We start from the raw sequence: 14020 nt of genomic DNA, 5'->3' as shown, positions 1-14020 counted from the left end.
TGGCCTGTTGGTTCTGCACTGTCTAAACCAGGTTCTCCATTGGCTTCCAGGTTTTATCCACAAACATACCACTCTTCTGAAAATAAATGCAATTTAGTATTGGAAGTATACTTGATCCCCCATTCAAAAACCAAATGTTCAGCAAAGCTGGTAAAAAAATAATTAAGTCCTGTCAAAACAGTACAGCGATGAAGTCCTTGTCCCATAGGTTTATTTGTACATTTTTCTATATAAAATTGTCATCTTCTTTTACGTTTCACATCTTTTCCTTGTATAGAAAATAGCTGTAAATAATTTAGTACCAGCTGCAGCAGCTCTCATATGGCTTTAGTGTTTGGTGTCCCACACCAGTTCCTACCGGTTTAAGTGCTAGCTGCCAGGATTCGGCCCCATTAATCCAGGTTTTTCTGTGCATGCCATGAGATGACATCTCTGACAAGGCAGATGCATTCTGGATATTGCAGAACAAGAAAGCAGTATGAAAAAAAACAACTGATACATACACTGAGAATCCATTTAAAATCTGTAATGAGAGATTTCCATAATTTTTTTTCTTCCTGCCAATGCTGCTGGTTCTCTTCTCCAGTGTCCAGTGGACGTGCCTCTAGGACTGATGTTCTATCAGCTCATGGGTTTAGTTTTCTGTAACTGCAGAGTGACAGAGAATGAATTTGGGCCTAAGCCTTAGGTCTGAATGCTCTTCATCAATAGATGGTTCCGTATATCTCAGCCATTCCGCTCCATTCAGTGAGCTCCAGTTTCAGGATGACCCACAAGAGGACTGGGATAAAAAGAAAGAGCTCTGGATTCTCACAGCTTGACCTGAAGAAAACCGAAACTGAAGTGAACCCTGTCCCTTCCCCTCAAAAGTGCTTCAGGGAAATGGAGACTCACCTAGCGTGTTCTGGTCTCTGAATTCCCCTTCATTTGGAAGTTTGCCCACCCATTTTCCCAGTTTTTTTCTTAGTAATCCCTGGACACTTACTGGGTTTTGGGGCAGATGTTAGGAGTTTTTCTGGCCATTTCCGGTGCAATTTCTTGTGGATTTTTGTGTTTCTCAGTGTGAATTTTAAAGGATTTTTCCTGTTTTTAAGGCAGAGTTTTTCCTGGGTTTTTCCAGATGTTTTTTCCAATAACGCCTGGAATTTTGACAGCTTTGGGGTGTTCCAGTGCAACTTTTGGGAATTTTCAGGTCATTTTCAGTTTGATTCTTAGGGGATTTTTCGTTCCTTCATGCAAATTTTCAGGGACTTTTCTGATTCGTTAGGCTCAATTTTTCCTGGATTTTTCCTGATGCTTTTCCCAGAAGTCCTTGGAATTTTGGCAGAGTTTAGGTGTTTTAGTATGGATTTCAGGAGTTTTTGGGCCATTGTTCGTGTGATTTTCAGGCTTTTTGGGCCATTCTAAGTTGCATTTCCTCTGGATATTTTGCCCACTCCCCCAGTTTTTTCCTCAGAAATTCCTGGAATCTCACTGGATTTTGGGGCCATGTTTGGTTTTTAGATGTTAGAAGTTTTTCTGGCCATTTTTAGTGCAATTTCTGGGGGAATTTTGTGTTTCTTATTGTGAATTTGTTAGGGTTGTTAAGGCTGAATTTATCCTGGATTTTTCCCGATGTTTTTCCCAATAATGCCTGGAATTTTTGTTGTTTTGGGGTGTTTCAGTGTCAATTTTAGGACTATTTCTGGCCATTTTCATACTGGTTTTTAGGGGATTTTTGCTTCTCTTAGTGCGAATTTGTTGGACTGAATTTTCCCTGGATTTTTCTTGATGCTTTTCCCAACAATCCTTGGAATTTTCATAGATTTTAGGTGGTTTTGTACAGATTCCAGGAGTTTTTGGGCCATTTTTTGTGCCATTTGAGGAGGGGGTTGGCCATTTTAAGTTGCATTTTCTCTGGAAGTTTGCCCACTAGTTTTTCCAGATTTTTCCTTATAAATTATTTGACTGAGTACTGAGCCTTCCCATTGTCATTTCTCCCTCCCCACCCCGTCCTCAGTGCACAGCACTGGGCTGTCTGTGCCCAAAGCAAGGGGCAGCAGGGAGGGAAGGGGACAGGCATCTCCTGTGGGTTATGTGGGGCTGTGCTGTGCACCCTGGGGATGATGACTGACCCCCTTTGTGCAGAGACAGAGGAGATGTTGCTGCACCACATCCCCAGGAGAGCCCCTGCCTCCTTCTGCTGTCAGGGATGGGACTGGGAGACGACTATACGCAGAAAGTAACACTTGCCATGGCTTCAATCCCCAGTGGAAGAGGCTGGGCTCCCCACTGCTCAGAGCTCCTGGTTAGGGACACCCACGCCTGCGCCTGGCTCAGAGTCCAGGGTGCACTCAGTCCGGATCCAGCCTCGAGATGTTCCTGCTGCAGCTGCAGGTGAGCTCAGCTCTCCCTCAGGGACACCTGTGCCTGTAACAGCTCCAGCCCATGGAGCCCCTGCACGAGAGCTGTTCCAGGTTCTCACAGCTCCTGCTCCTGCACCCCTTGCTCACTTACTGCTCAGGATATCTGAGGGCCCAGGTGATTTCTGTTCCTTCTGCTTGTTTCACTTGCAGGTGTTTCCCAGTCCAGCTTGCTGAACCTCCAGCTCTGACTGTGGCACGTTCTTCCTTCCAGCTCTGGCTCTGATATGCTGCATTTGATGGCTGCTCCAGTTCCTTCCAGCTCTGGGTAAATAACTGGTGTCTCTTATGTAATCTGTGTCTATGTTGTCGTTTGTGTCCATCTGTGTTATCTTTGTCACATCTCAATGCTTTATCAGCATCCTTCCAAGCCATGGTAGCTGGACTCTACTCACAACAGGTCCCGACAGGGTTCACGCTGGTGCTTGCTGAGTTTGGGGAAATTTGGAAGATTTTGGAGTGTTTAGGGAGGTTTTCAAAGAATTTTGAAAGCGTTTTTTAGATTTTACTGGGGGAATTTTGGGGTTATTTTTGGGGTAGGGTGTGTTTAGGGATTTTTAGAAGGATTTTTTGAGGAATTTTGGGATTTTTTTTGATTTTAAAGGGTTTTTTTAGGGAATTTTAAAGGTTTTTGGGGATTTTTAGGGGCTTTTTTAGGGGATTTAAAAGAGGGGTTTTTGGGGGGCTTTTAAAGAATTTTTAAAGGGTTTATTTGGGTTTTATCAGGGGAATTTTGAGGTTATTGGGGGAGTTAGGGGTTTTTAAAAGGTTTTTTTGAGGAATTTTAGGAATTTTTGGGGGGATTTTAAAGGGTTTTTAGGGAATTTTAAAGAGCTTTTGGGTATATTAGGAGGTTTTTTTTTTTTTTAGGGGATTATAAAGAGGTTTTTTTGGGGTTTTTGGGGAATTTGAAGGGGTTTTTTAAGGGATTTTAAAGAGGTTTTTTTTGGGTTTTAAAGGAGTTCCGAGGGGTCTTAAAGGGGAATTTTGGGGATTTTTTGGGATGTTTTTTTAGGTTTTTTGGGGGGGGTTTGAAGGTTTTCTTAAGGTATTTGTTAAACTTTAAAAAAGTTTTTTGGGGATTTTTTTGGGAATTTTGAGGTTTTTTGGGGGGATTCAGGGACGTTTTTGGGGATTTTTGGGGTTTTGTGATTTTGGGGGGGAATTTTGTGTGGTTTGGGATTTTTGTATGGGGAAATTTGTAAGTTTTTGGGGGTTTTTGGGCGGGTTTGTGTGGTTTTTTTTCTTGGTTTTGGCCTTTTTTGGTTTGTTTTGAGGGTTTTTTGGGGTTATTTTTTTCCGTTTTTTTCAGGGTTTTAATTTTTTTTAATGGATTTTTTTTAAATTTTCAACAGTATTTTCAGTTTCCCCCCCCTCCCCCTCCCCCCAGAATTTCCCTCCCCAGGTTGGTTTTTTCAAGCACCACTACAAGGAGATGCTGGAAGGCACCAAGACCCCCAGGGACACCCCCCCGGGGAGCCCCAGGACTGAGCGGGAGGAGCCCAAAAATTTTGGGCACCCCACCTCCCAATTCATTAAATCCGCATGGGATCTTCCCCCATGTCTGTGTGGAGTTTTGGGAATTATTTTAGAATTTTGGGGTGGGGGGGTGGGTTGGGAATTTGGGGAGGAGGAAACGCTAAAAAATAAAAAGATTAATTTAAAAAAGGATTTGGGGAAAAAATTGGGGAATTTCACACCAAGAATAGTGAAGGGAGCCCCAAAAATCCACATGCAATGAGGTGGTTTTGGCCAAAATCGAGGATTTGGCCCCAAAATCTCCCCAAATTTGGAGATTCATCCTAAAAATCCATCTGTGACACCCAAGTTTCGCCCAAAACCCATGTTTATGACTGTCGATCCATCACTCTGGGCTTGATAGCTCACGCCTGCGATCCATCGCTCTGGGCTCAAATAGTTGTACTTGAGATCTGGGGGGTGCTGCTGTACCTGGTTGTGTCCACAAGGGAGGTGGGGGGTGGTGGGGAGAGGGGGAGGATGGCTGTGGCTGCACAACCGGGTTGTGTCCCACTCCTGCCTGCCAATCCATGGCTCTGGGCTCGATTGCTAATGTCTGTCCAGCAACTGCTCTGGTATCAATTATTAATGCCTGCCAATCGACTGCTCCAGGCTTGATTGCTAATGCCAGCTGCTCGATTGCTCTGGGTTCAATTGCTAATGCCTGCCAACTGATGGCTCTGAGCTCTATTGCTAAAGACTGCTGATTGATTGTTCTGGGATCAATTAGTAATGCCTGCCACCCGAGTGCTCCAAACTCAATTGCGAATGCCTGCTGATCGATTGCTCTGGGCTAGATTATCAATGCCTGATGATTGATTGCTCTGAGCTCGATTGCTAATGCCCGCTGTTCCATTATTCCGGCCTTGGTTGCTAACGCCTGCTGATCCATTGCGCTGCGCTCGATTAGCAATGCCTGCCGATCGATTGCTCGGCGCTCGATTGCTAATACCCAGAGAAATGGATCCTAAACCGAACCTCGCGCCTCGGGATACGTGACTGCCGGGGGTGTCACGTGGCCCCGCCCCCCACTTTTTAAAGGGGCTTTGGGGTGTTTGGAGGGTTTTTAAGGTTGTTTTAGGGTATTTTGAAGGGATTTTTAAAAGTTTTTCTGGGATTTTAAATTTTTTTTTTTAATTTTGGTGTTCTTTTAAGGGGTTTTTGGAGGTTTAGCCCAGCGCTAACCCTGCCCCTTCCCGTTCAGTCACCCTGGGATCTTCCCCCAGCACCGCCCCTGACCTGCTCCCCAGCCCTGGCTGCGTACCCGCTGCTAACGCCGCCCGCACATCGCCGCCTTCTGGGCACAGCGCGGTACTGCAGCCGCCGCTGAGCACTGCCGGGGTGCCGGCTCGGGGGTGGCTGCAGTACCACGCTTTGCCCACAAGGCAGTAGCACTGCCTCCCTTCCACGCCACGGCCGCTCTCAGCCTTCTCCACCAGCGCGGACCTTGCAGCCCGAACTCAGCGTCACCCTCCCCTCTATTCACACACACCCCTCGCTCCCCGCTCGATCCGGGCAGCGGCGGGGACACCACTGCAATCCGGATCTCCAGCGAGGAGAACAGCATTGCTGCCCTGCCGGATTGAGAAATCCAATCCCTTGCAGAGATTGAGGGGATAGGGAGCTGAGCCTCAGGCTGGGTTTTGGCAGCGGCAATTGGGTGAGGAGGGGAGAGGGGAGATTCCCCCGGATCCCTTAAAGCCAGCTCTTCTGGGTTTGGGTATCCCTGCCCGAAAGCCTGATCCCGCTGAAATGGGCTTGAGGAAGTAGCGGGATGCCCTGGTGGTTGTGCTGGAATCCCCAGCCCCGGTCAGGGATGCCGGGCAGTGCCGGCTCCGAGGGGAGCCTGCCTGGCCCAGAGTGTTTCCCGTTATCTCTGCGGTGGTCAGCACCTGGCATTTCACTGGAGTCCCGCGGGCTGAAAACCCCACGGCAGAACCGGGATCAGAGCAGATCACACGGAGCCAGTCCAGCCTTGTTCACAGATTTATTTTTCCCTATGCGTTTTTTAATTTAAAGCAGAAGGGGGTTACGTCATTCTGCAGTATGAACAGACACAAAAACCCGCCCCCCAAACGCCAGCCAAAGGAGCTGCCCCTTCTGTCCTGCCCCCCACCCCCCTGCCTCCCCCCCGGAGGATGGGAATAGCGGGGTGGGTGAGCAAGGACCGAGGGCAGGTGGGAGTGCTGGAGTGTGCGGGGCAGCGGGGAAATGGGACATTGAAAGGTGCGGTCAGGGGGAACGAGAGGATGGAGGAAGGAGGGGCAGGATTGAAGGGAGGTGGGGGAGAATTGAGGGGGGAAGGGGAGCAGGGAGAGGGGATGGGGGCCCAGGGTTGGGGGGAAAGAAGGGTGGAAGGAGGAGCAGGAGGAGAAATGAATAGGGGTAGGGTAGGGTAGGGTAGGGTAGGGTAGGGTAGGGTAGGGTAGGGTAGGGTAGGGTTATAAATGAGAAACAAAGTCTCGATATTTAGCAAAATTTCAATTGGTTTATTTTATACAGACAGAGCAAGCAGCGCTGGCGAAAACGTGAGGGGTCACTGCCCACTCCACACTTCCACCCAACTTGGCTTGCAGCTCCCTTTTTATAGGGTGGTTTTCCTTGTAGTAATCAATAATTGTTATTGTTTTGTTGTAGTAATTCTGCAAGGTAAGCAGTGGTGGTCAAAGAAACTTCCAAACTTCGTGGAACAGCTCTTGGGACAATTGATCATGTAACCATCTGGTCTTGGTAGATAAAAAACAGAAGTATGCAGTCTGATCTTTAGCAGATAGTCTGTGATTGATTACACAAAGACAGGAAATCTGATTCTGCAAAAAAACCTTTCAGACTTGGAAAACCACTCTTTTTTTTCTTTTACAAACTGGTATACACAATGTTCATAATGGGCATTTAAACAGAGTGGGTTTAATCATATATTTCCCTTTATCTAGGTCCATGTTCCTTTCTTATTTCAAGTATTCTAGTTTATACAAACTCCAAAACTTCTATGATTAACACGAATCATTTATCAATCATTTATCATTTATCACAGAGAGGATGAGGATTAGAATTGCACAGTTAGTAGCTATACAGCTAGTACTACACAGATACAAGAGCTAGCAGTGCTGGCAGCTCTCACTGCCAAGCCAGAGGGATGCCCGAAAACACTTTTTCAATGGCTGGCCCTGCAACAACCTTTATTTTCATTCAGTACCCTGACACACAGCAAAGAGGCCTGCTGAAGTTTCCCAAGAATCACACATTTGAGAAAATATTGCCAATATACAGAGGATCCAAACGCTGCAGGGCTGCATGAGTGTTTGGAGTGTTTCATTTGGAGCAGCATCTCTCCCTGTAAGCAAACTCTGGAGGAGTCAGTCCAGTTGTTAGTGGGGTCTTTGCTCCTCAGCACCAGGCCAGGGCTAGAAGGAGCCTCCTCTCTGCTGTCATTGTCCAAAAGCTTGGAACACAGGGGCCCTCAGCACAAGAAAACAGAAGCAGATTTGCTGGGAGGAACAGCTTGTACTATGTGCTGATGCAGATATAGCACTGGTCACCTCAGGACTTCAGTCACAGAAAATGTAATGTACGGAGTTCCAGGTCATACATCTAAGATTAAGGAAAACCCCTAATATTTGGAAATGCCAGAGGGGAAGGAGGTTATGCCTTCCACCTGAGACCCGGTCTGGGCACCTGGGAACAGCCAACAGCCCAGACTACAGCTCACGAACAGGGTCTGGGTTAAAACACACACACACTCTCAAAATAATAAATACAGCACAGATGTAGTGACAAACTGAAAAAATACGGCTATGACCTTACCCCACCAAAGGCCTGAGCAGACAAGGCAGTTAAATGGGGTGCAGAATTAAAGGGGTCAGCATAGGCAGCCTCCCCAGACCCCCTTTCCCTGCCTGGTCTCTGAGCTAGAGGTGCTGCTCCCTTGGCAGCAATGTTTATCTGGAGTCTGTCTGCAAAAGGAGATCCACCCAGAGCCAGTATTACTAACCATTCAAATTTACCTGCTAAATTTTTGGGGGTTTTTAGGTATGCTTAAAAGCTATTTAAGAAATCATTTTGATTCTTCAGTCAAAGTGAAGAACTTGTTGGGATGGAAACCTCCCCAGAGTCCTCTCTGATTCATGGAATATTAACCTACTTAAGCTACATTCTGCTCAAAAGCTATGGTGCTGGATGACATGGGACATCCAGAGGGAGCTAGATCAATCAGAAATTAAGACTTCCAGATGCCATTTTATAAATTAATTATTTGGTTTCCCATTTGTACATGTGCTAATGTAAACAACAATTCTCAGAAACCTCCTAGTACAGAAAAAAACAAAGGGCCCAGCAGCATATTTTAGTGTTACAGTGACGCAGTAAGTGCATTTATTGCAGTTCCTTGAGGGGTTGTGCAATATGTATCATAGACAAAAATATGTTTTATGGGCCAAATCATGCTCTCAAACTTCATTAGAGTCTTTAAACTGGCATAATGGAAAATGAACATGCTTCCTCTGAGATCTCCAAATCGCTTTTGAAATAAGGACATGTCCAAGTTTAGGACAAAACTGGGGGAAAGCCTCCAAAGGAGCCCCCCAAAATAAACCCCCCTCACAATTCCTCCCCCCCACTGGGCTCGGAGAGAATTTTACTCGGGGGAAAAGTGGAAAAAACTTGTTTATTAACAAACACAAGAAAAAAACACTTCCCAGCAACAGGAAAGTACAATCCCAGATGACAAAAGAACTGTTTTCACCAAAGTGAGAGACGGTCGCTGCTGGGAAGGGCGAGAAGCTTCTTGGGCAGACTCCGGAGGCAGTCTCTGATGCTCAGGTCCCGTCCGGAGCCGGTACAGATCTTGGAGCTGAAGGAGAGAAGGGGGAGGGGAAACGCAGCAGCAGCCAGGGCAGAGCCGGGGCAGCAGCAGCAGCAGCGGGGCAGAAGCAATAGGGCAAAAGCAGCGGGGCAGAAGCAGCGGCCGGGGTAGCTAGCGCAGCAAGCCGCAGCAGCAGCCGGGGCAGCAGGGCAAGCCAAGCAAGCACAGCCCCGGGGCACCACCCCCCCCAGGGGGGGAGAAAGGGCACCGGCGGCAGCTCCATGCAGACAGCGAGGTGTGGGAGCGGGAGAGGAGCAGACAAAACACCAACCCAGGACATTCCACCCCTTATCCCACATCGTGAACGTTACACACGATTGGGATATACACCCACTCACTACAACGTAAAAGCTTTCATCCGACTTGCGCAAACCTTCATCACTTACACATTTCCTCTCATTTCACTTACTCAGACCTTCAACACTTACATATGTCTTTCTGTCTCATCCTACAATCAGTTCTCCCTGTGGTATACACCGTGTTGTTCCATCTTCCTGCATTATCCACCACGTGCATCCTGGTCCTTGAGCAAAGACAATCCCACGAATGGGTTTGCCTGTACTCGAGGCAGGATTAACCCATCCTGCCTTTCCTAACAGACCTCTGACATGGGCCACTGGGACTTTATCTCCATCCACTATATTAAGGGAGTCAGACTGGGCAGGACCTGCTCGATTGATGGAACCTCTGGTGTTAACTAACCAAGTAGCCTTTGCTAAATGTTGTTCCCAGTTCTTAAAAGACCCCCCACCTAATGCCTTCAAGGTGGTTTTCAGTAATCCATTGTACCTTTCCACTTTACCTGCAGCTGGTGCATGGTAAGGGATGTGGTACACCCACTCAATGCCATGTTCTCTAGCCCAGGTGTTAATGAGATTGTTCTTAAAATGAGTCCCATTGTCTGACTCAATTCTCTCAGGGGTGCCATGCCTCCACAGGACCTGCTTTTCCAGGCCCAGGATGGTGTTGCGGGCTGTAGCATGAGACACTGGGTACGTCTCTAACCATCCAGTTGTGGCTTCCACCATGGTCAGGACATAGCGCTTGCCCTGGCGGGTCTGAGGCAGTGTGATGTAATCAATCTGCCAGGCCTCTCCATACTTATACTTGGACCACCACCCCCCATACCAGAGGGGCTTCACCCGCTTGGCCTGCTTAATGGCAGCGCACGTGTCACAGTCGTGGATAACCTGGGAGATGCTGTCCATGGTTAGATCCACCCCTCGGTCTCATGCCCACTTGTAGGTGGCATCTCTGCCCTGATGACCCGAGGCATCATGGGCCCATCGAGCTAGGAACAATTCTCCCTTGTGTTCCCAATCTAAGTCTATCTTCGACACCCCTATCCTTGCAGCTTGATCTGCTTGCTGATTATGTTGCTGCTCCTCATTGGCTCTCTTTCTGGGGACATGGGCATCTACATGGCGAACTTTTACAGGTAGTTTCTCTAATCGAGTAGTGATGTCTTTCCACTCTTCAGCAGTCCAAATTGGTTTTCCTCTGCACTGCCAGTTCGCCTCTTTCCATTTCTTCAACCATCCCCACAGAGCATTGGCTACCACCCAGGAATCAGTGTATAAATAGAGTTTCGGCCATTTCTCTCTCTCTGCGATGTTAAGGGCCAGTTGGACAGCTTTAAGTTCAGCGAATTGACTAGATCCACCCTCTCCTTCAGTGGCCTCTGCAGCCTGTCGTGTGGGGCTCCATACAGCTGCTTTCCATCTCCAGTTCATCCCCACGACGCAACAGGAACCGTCAGTGAATAGAGCATAGCGTGTTTCCTCTGCCGGTAGCTCGTTGTATGGTGGAGCTTCTTCAGCCCGTGTCACTGGTTCTTGTTCTTCATCCGCGACACCGAAACTTTCACCTTCGGGCCAGTTTGTGATTATTTCCAGAATCCCAGGACGATTTAGTTTCCCGATTCTGGCACGCTGAGTGATGAGGGCTATCCACTTGCTCCATGTGGCACTGGTGGCATGGTGGGTTGAGGGAACCTTTCCGCTGAACATCCACCCCAGCACCGGTAGTCGGGGTGCCAGGAGAAGCTGTGCTTCCGTACCAATGACTTCTGAAGCGGCTTGGACTCCCTCATAGGCGGCCAAAATTTCCTTCTCCATTGGGGTGTAATTACCTTCAGACCCTCTGTAACTTCTGCTCCAAAATCCCAGGGGTCGGCCTCGGGTCTCACCAGGCACCTTCTGCCACAGGCTCCAGGACAGACCATGGTTCCCAGCTGCAGAGTACAGTACATTCTTTACATCTGGTCCTGTCCTGACTGGGCCAAGAGCTACCGCATGGGCAGTCTCCTGCTTGATCTGGGCAAAAGCTTGTTGTTGTTCAGGGCCCCAGTGGAAATCGTTCTTCTTGCGAGTGACCTGGTAGAGAGGGCTCACAATCTGGCTGTACTCAGGGATGTGCATTCTCCAAAAGCCTATGGCACCTAGGAAAGCTTGTGTCTCCTTCTTGTTAGTAGGTGGGGACATAGCTGTAATCTTGTTAATGACATCAGTAGGAATCTGACGCCGTCCATCTTGCCACTTCACTCCCAGGAACTGGATCTCACATGCAGGTCCCTTAACCTTACTCTTCTTGATGGCGAAGCCGGCTTCCAGGAGGATTTGGATAATTTTCTCTCCTTTCTCAAACACTTCCGCTGCTGTGTTCCCCCATACGATGATGTCATCAATATATTGTAGATGTTCCGGAGCCTCACCCTTTTCCAGTGCAGCCTGGATCAGTCCATGACAGATGGTGGGACTGTGTTTCCACCCCTGGGGCAGTCGGTTCCAGGTGTACTGCACACCCCTCCAGGTGAAAGCAAACTGAGGTCTGCACTCTGCGGCCAGAGGAATGGAGAAAAACGCATTGGCGATGTCAATGGTGGCATACCACCTTGCTGCTTTGGACTCCAGCTCGTACTGCAGCTCCAGCATGTCCGGCACGGCAGCACTCAGCGGTGGAGTCACTTCATTCAAGGCACGATAGTCCACAGTCAGTCTCCATTCTCCATTAGATTTTCGCACAGGCCAGATGGGGCTGTTGAAGGGTGAGAGGGTTTTACTCACCACCCCTTGGCTCTCCAGCTCACGGATCATCTTATGGATTGGGATCACAGCATCTCGAGTTGTCCTATATTGCCGGCGATGTACTATTGAAGTGGCAATTGGTACTCGTTGCTCTTCTCCTTTCTAATTTCGTCCCTGTCCTCGAGCCTGGGGTGTTAACTACAGCCTGAGTAGCTGGCATAGTAGCTATGTTATCTCCCTGTTCCCTTTCCTTTGTTTGTTGTTCTCCACTATCTAACAGGGTACGATAAACATGTGCCAGGGCCCAACTCACTGCAGTAATCTTTTTTTCCCTAGAGCTATCGTGGCATTTCTCTTTCAAATATTTTACTACTTCCGCTGGGTTCTGAATTTGCTCATGTGAAAAGTCCCAAACTATAGGATCAGAAAATTCCTTTAACATCTGGCCCAGGTCCTGCCATTTTCCACACCACTCAGGACTCCTCACACTTTGTCCTGCTGCTAAATCAGGAGTTGCACCAGCACCTCTAGAAATCTCAGCCCTGATTTTATATAAACTGTAAACTGTGTAGAGGAAGCTTACAACATTAAACATCAGAAAGATGATCTCTTTAATACTAAAGGAGAACTGCACATATCCTCATAACGATGTAAAAAATTCAGAGGAGACAAAGGGAAGCAAAGGCTGAAAAGCCTCCTGCCCTGCTTCTCCTCTAACAAACTGGATGCATATCCATAACCAGGATCCAGAAGATATCCCTGGAACCGATTCCAGCATTTTCATAAACCTCTTACAAGCCATTGCAACCAAGCCCAGTCCGATCAATATTTTGGTCATTATCCCTCTAGTATAAAAGCTACAAATAAGGGACAGTACTGGAGCTATTTCCAGGCAGGAAAGTAACCCTAGAGACCAAAGAGGCATTAAAACCCCAAAAAACCCCAGTATCCAGAAACACATACCAAAATCCATTCCAAACAGCATTATAAATCTATACCGATATACAGTTACACAGTTTTTTCCACTTTCTCTGGTTTCCCCGTACGGGCCACCAAATTATATGTCCAAGTTTAGGACAAAACTGGGGGAAGCCTCCAAAGGAGCCCCCCAGAGAATAAGCCCCCCTTACAATTCCTCCCCACCACTGGGCTCGGAAAGAATTTTACTCGGGGGGAAAAGTGGAAAAAACCTATTTATTAACAAACACAAGAAAAACACTTCCCAGCAACAGGAAAGATCCCAGATGACAAAAGAAATATTTTCACCAAAGTGAGAGACGGTCGCTGCTGGGAAGGGTGAGAAGCTTCTTGGGCAGGCTCCGGAGGCAGTCTCTGATGTCCAGGTCCCGTCCGGAGCCGGTACAGATCTTGGAGCTGAAGGAGAGAAGGGGGAGGGGAAGGCAGCAGCCAGGGCAGAGCCGGGGCAGCAGCAGCGGGCAGAAGCAGCGGGGTAGCGGCCGGGGTAGCTAGCAAGCGGGCAGCAAGCAGCAGCAGCAGCAGCCGGGCAGCCTAGCAAGCGAAGCAGCACAGCCCCGGGGCACCACCCCCCCGGAGGTGGGGGAAAGGGCACCGGCGGCAGCTCCATGCAGACAGAGAGGTGTGGGGGCGGGAGAGGAGCAGACACAACACCAACCCAGGACAAAATCTCAGGTAATCTGAAAGAGGATGAATGAAAGTAGCATCATAAGTAATCTCTGTGGTATAGAACATTTTAGGAGCAAAATATGTGTTAATCTGTAGGAGATATTTTGAAGGGAAAATCTGTGCAAGTGTGTGAGGCAGAGAACAAATATTTTTGCGATAAAATTGTAGGTGATGTATTGGACACAGCTAGGAAACATATTGGAGACAAAATCAGAGGCAGTCTTTTGGGAGGGTCCAAAGTCCCTTTCTTGTTAGAAAACCTGAGGTAACATAAATGAAAGAAATTAGTGCTTTTTTTCAGAGGCGAATTTGCAGTAGTTTAGAGAGGAAAAATAAGCACATTTGAGGGCGAATCTGTTGTAACACAGCAGTTAAAGGCATCATCCCAGAAAATCTGGGATAACTTAGAAGGGAAAGAGGTGACGTTTTTAGCTGAAAACCTGGGATATTTTAGAAGGCTATTGTTGTGGCAGAGTGGGAGCTGCAGATAACATCTATTAGAAAAGCCTTTCTGCTGTGTCATAAGGGGCAAACATGACCCCATGGGTTTATAAACTACTCAGAGAAGA

The 14020-nt window shown here is 47.8% G+C and overlaps 1 long non-coding RNA gene across 1 annotated transcript; it reads left to right on the top strand.

Moving 5' to 3' along the window:
- Nucleotides 1–2051: 2051 nt before the first annotated feature.
- LOC130263640 (uncharacterized) lies at nucleotides 2052–2896 on the top strand. Its single transcript, XR_008842362.1, has 3 exons — nucleotides 2052–2376; nucleotides 2556–2670; nucleotides 2762–2896. It is a non-coding gene; the product is annotated as an uncharacterized LOC130263640 (long non-coding RNA).
- The last annotated feature ends 11124 nt before the right edge of the window (nucleotides 2897–14020 follow it).

The sequence above is a fragment of the Oenanthe melanoleuca genome, chromosome 26, assembly GCF_029582105.1.
Source record: "Oenanthe melanoleuca isolate GR-GAL-2019-014 chromosome 26, OMel1.0, whole genome shotgun sequence".
Lineage (NCBI taxonomy): Eukaryota > Metazoa > Chordata > Aves > Passeriformes > Muscicapidae > Oenanthe > Oenanthe melanoleuca.
This window is presented reverse-complemented; position numbering and strand designations above follow the sequence as displayed.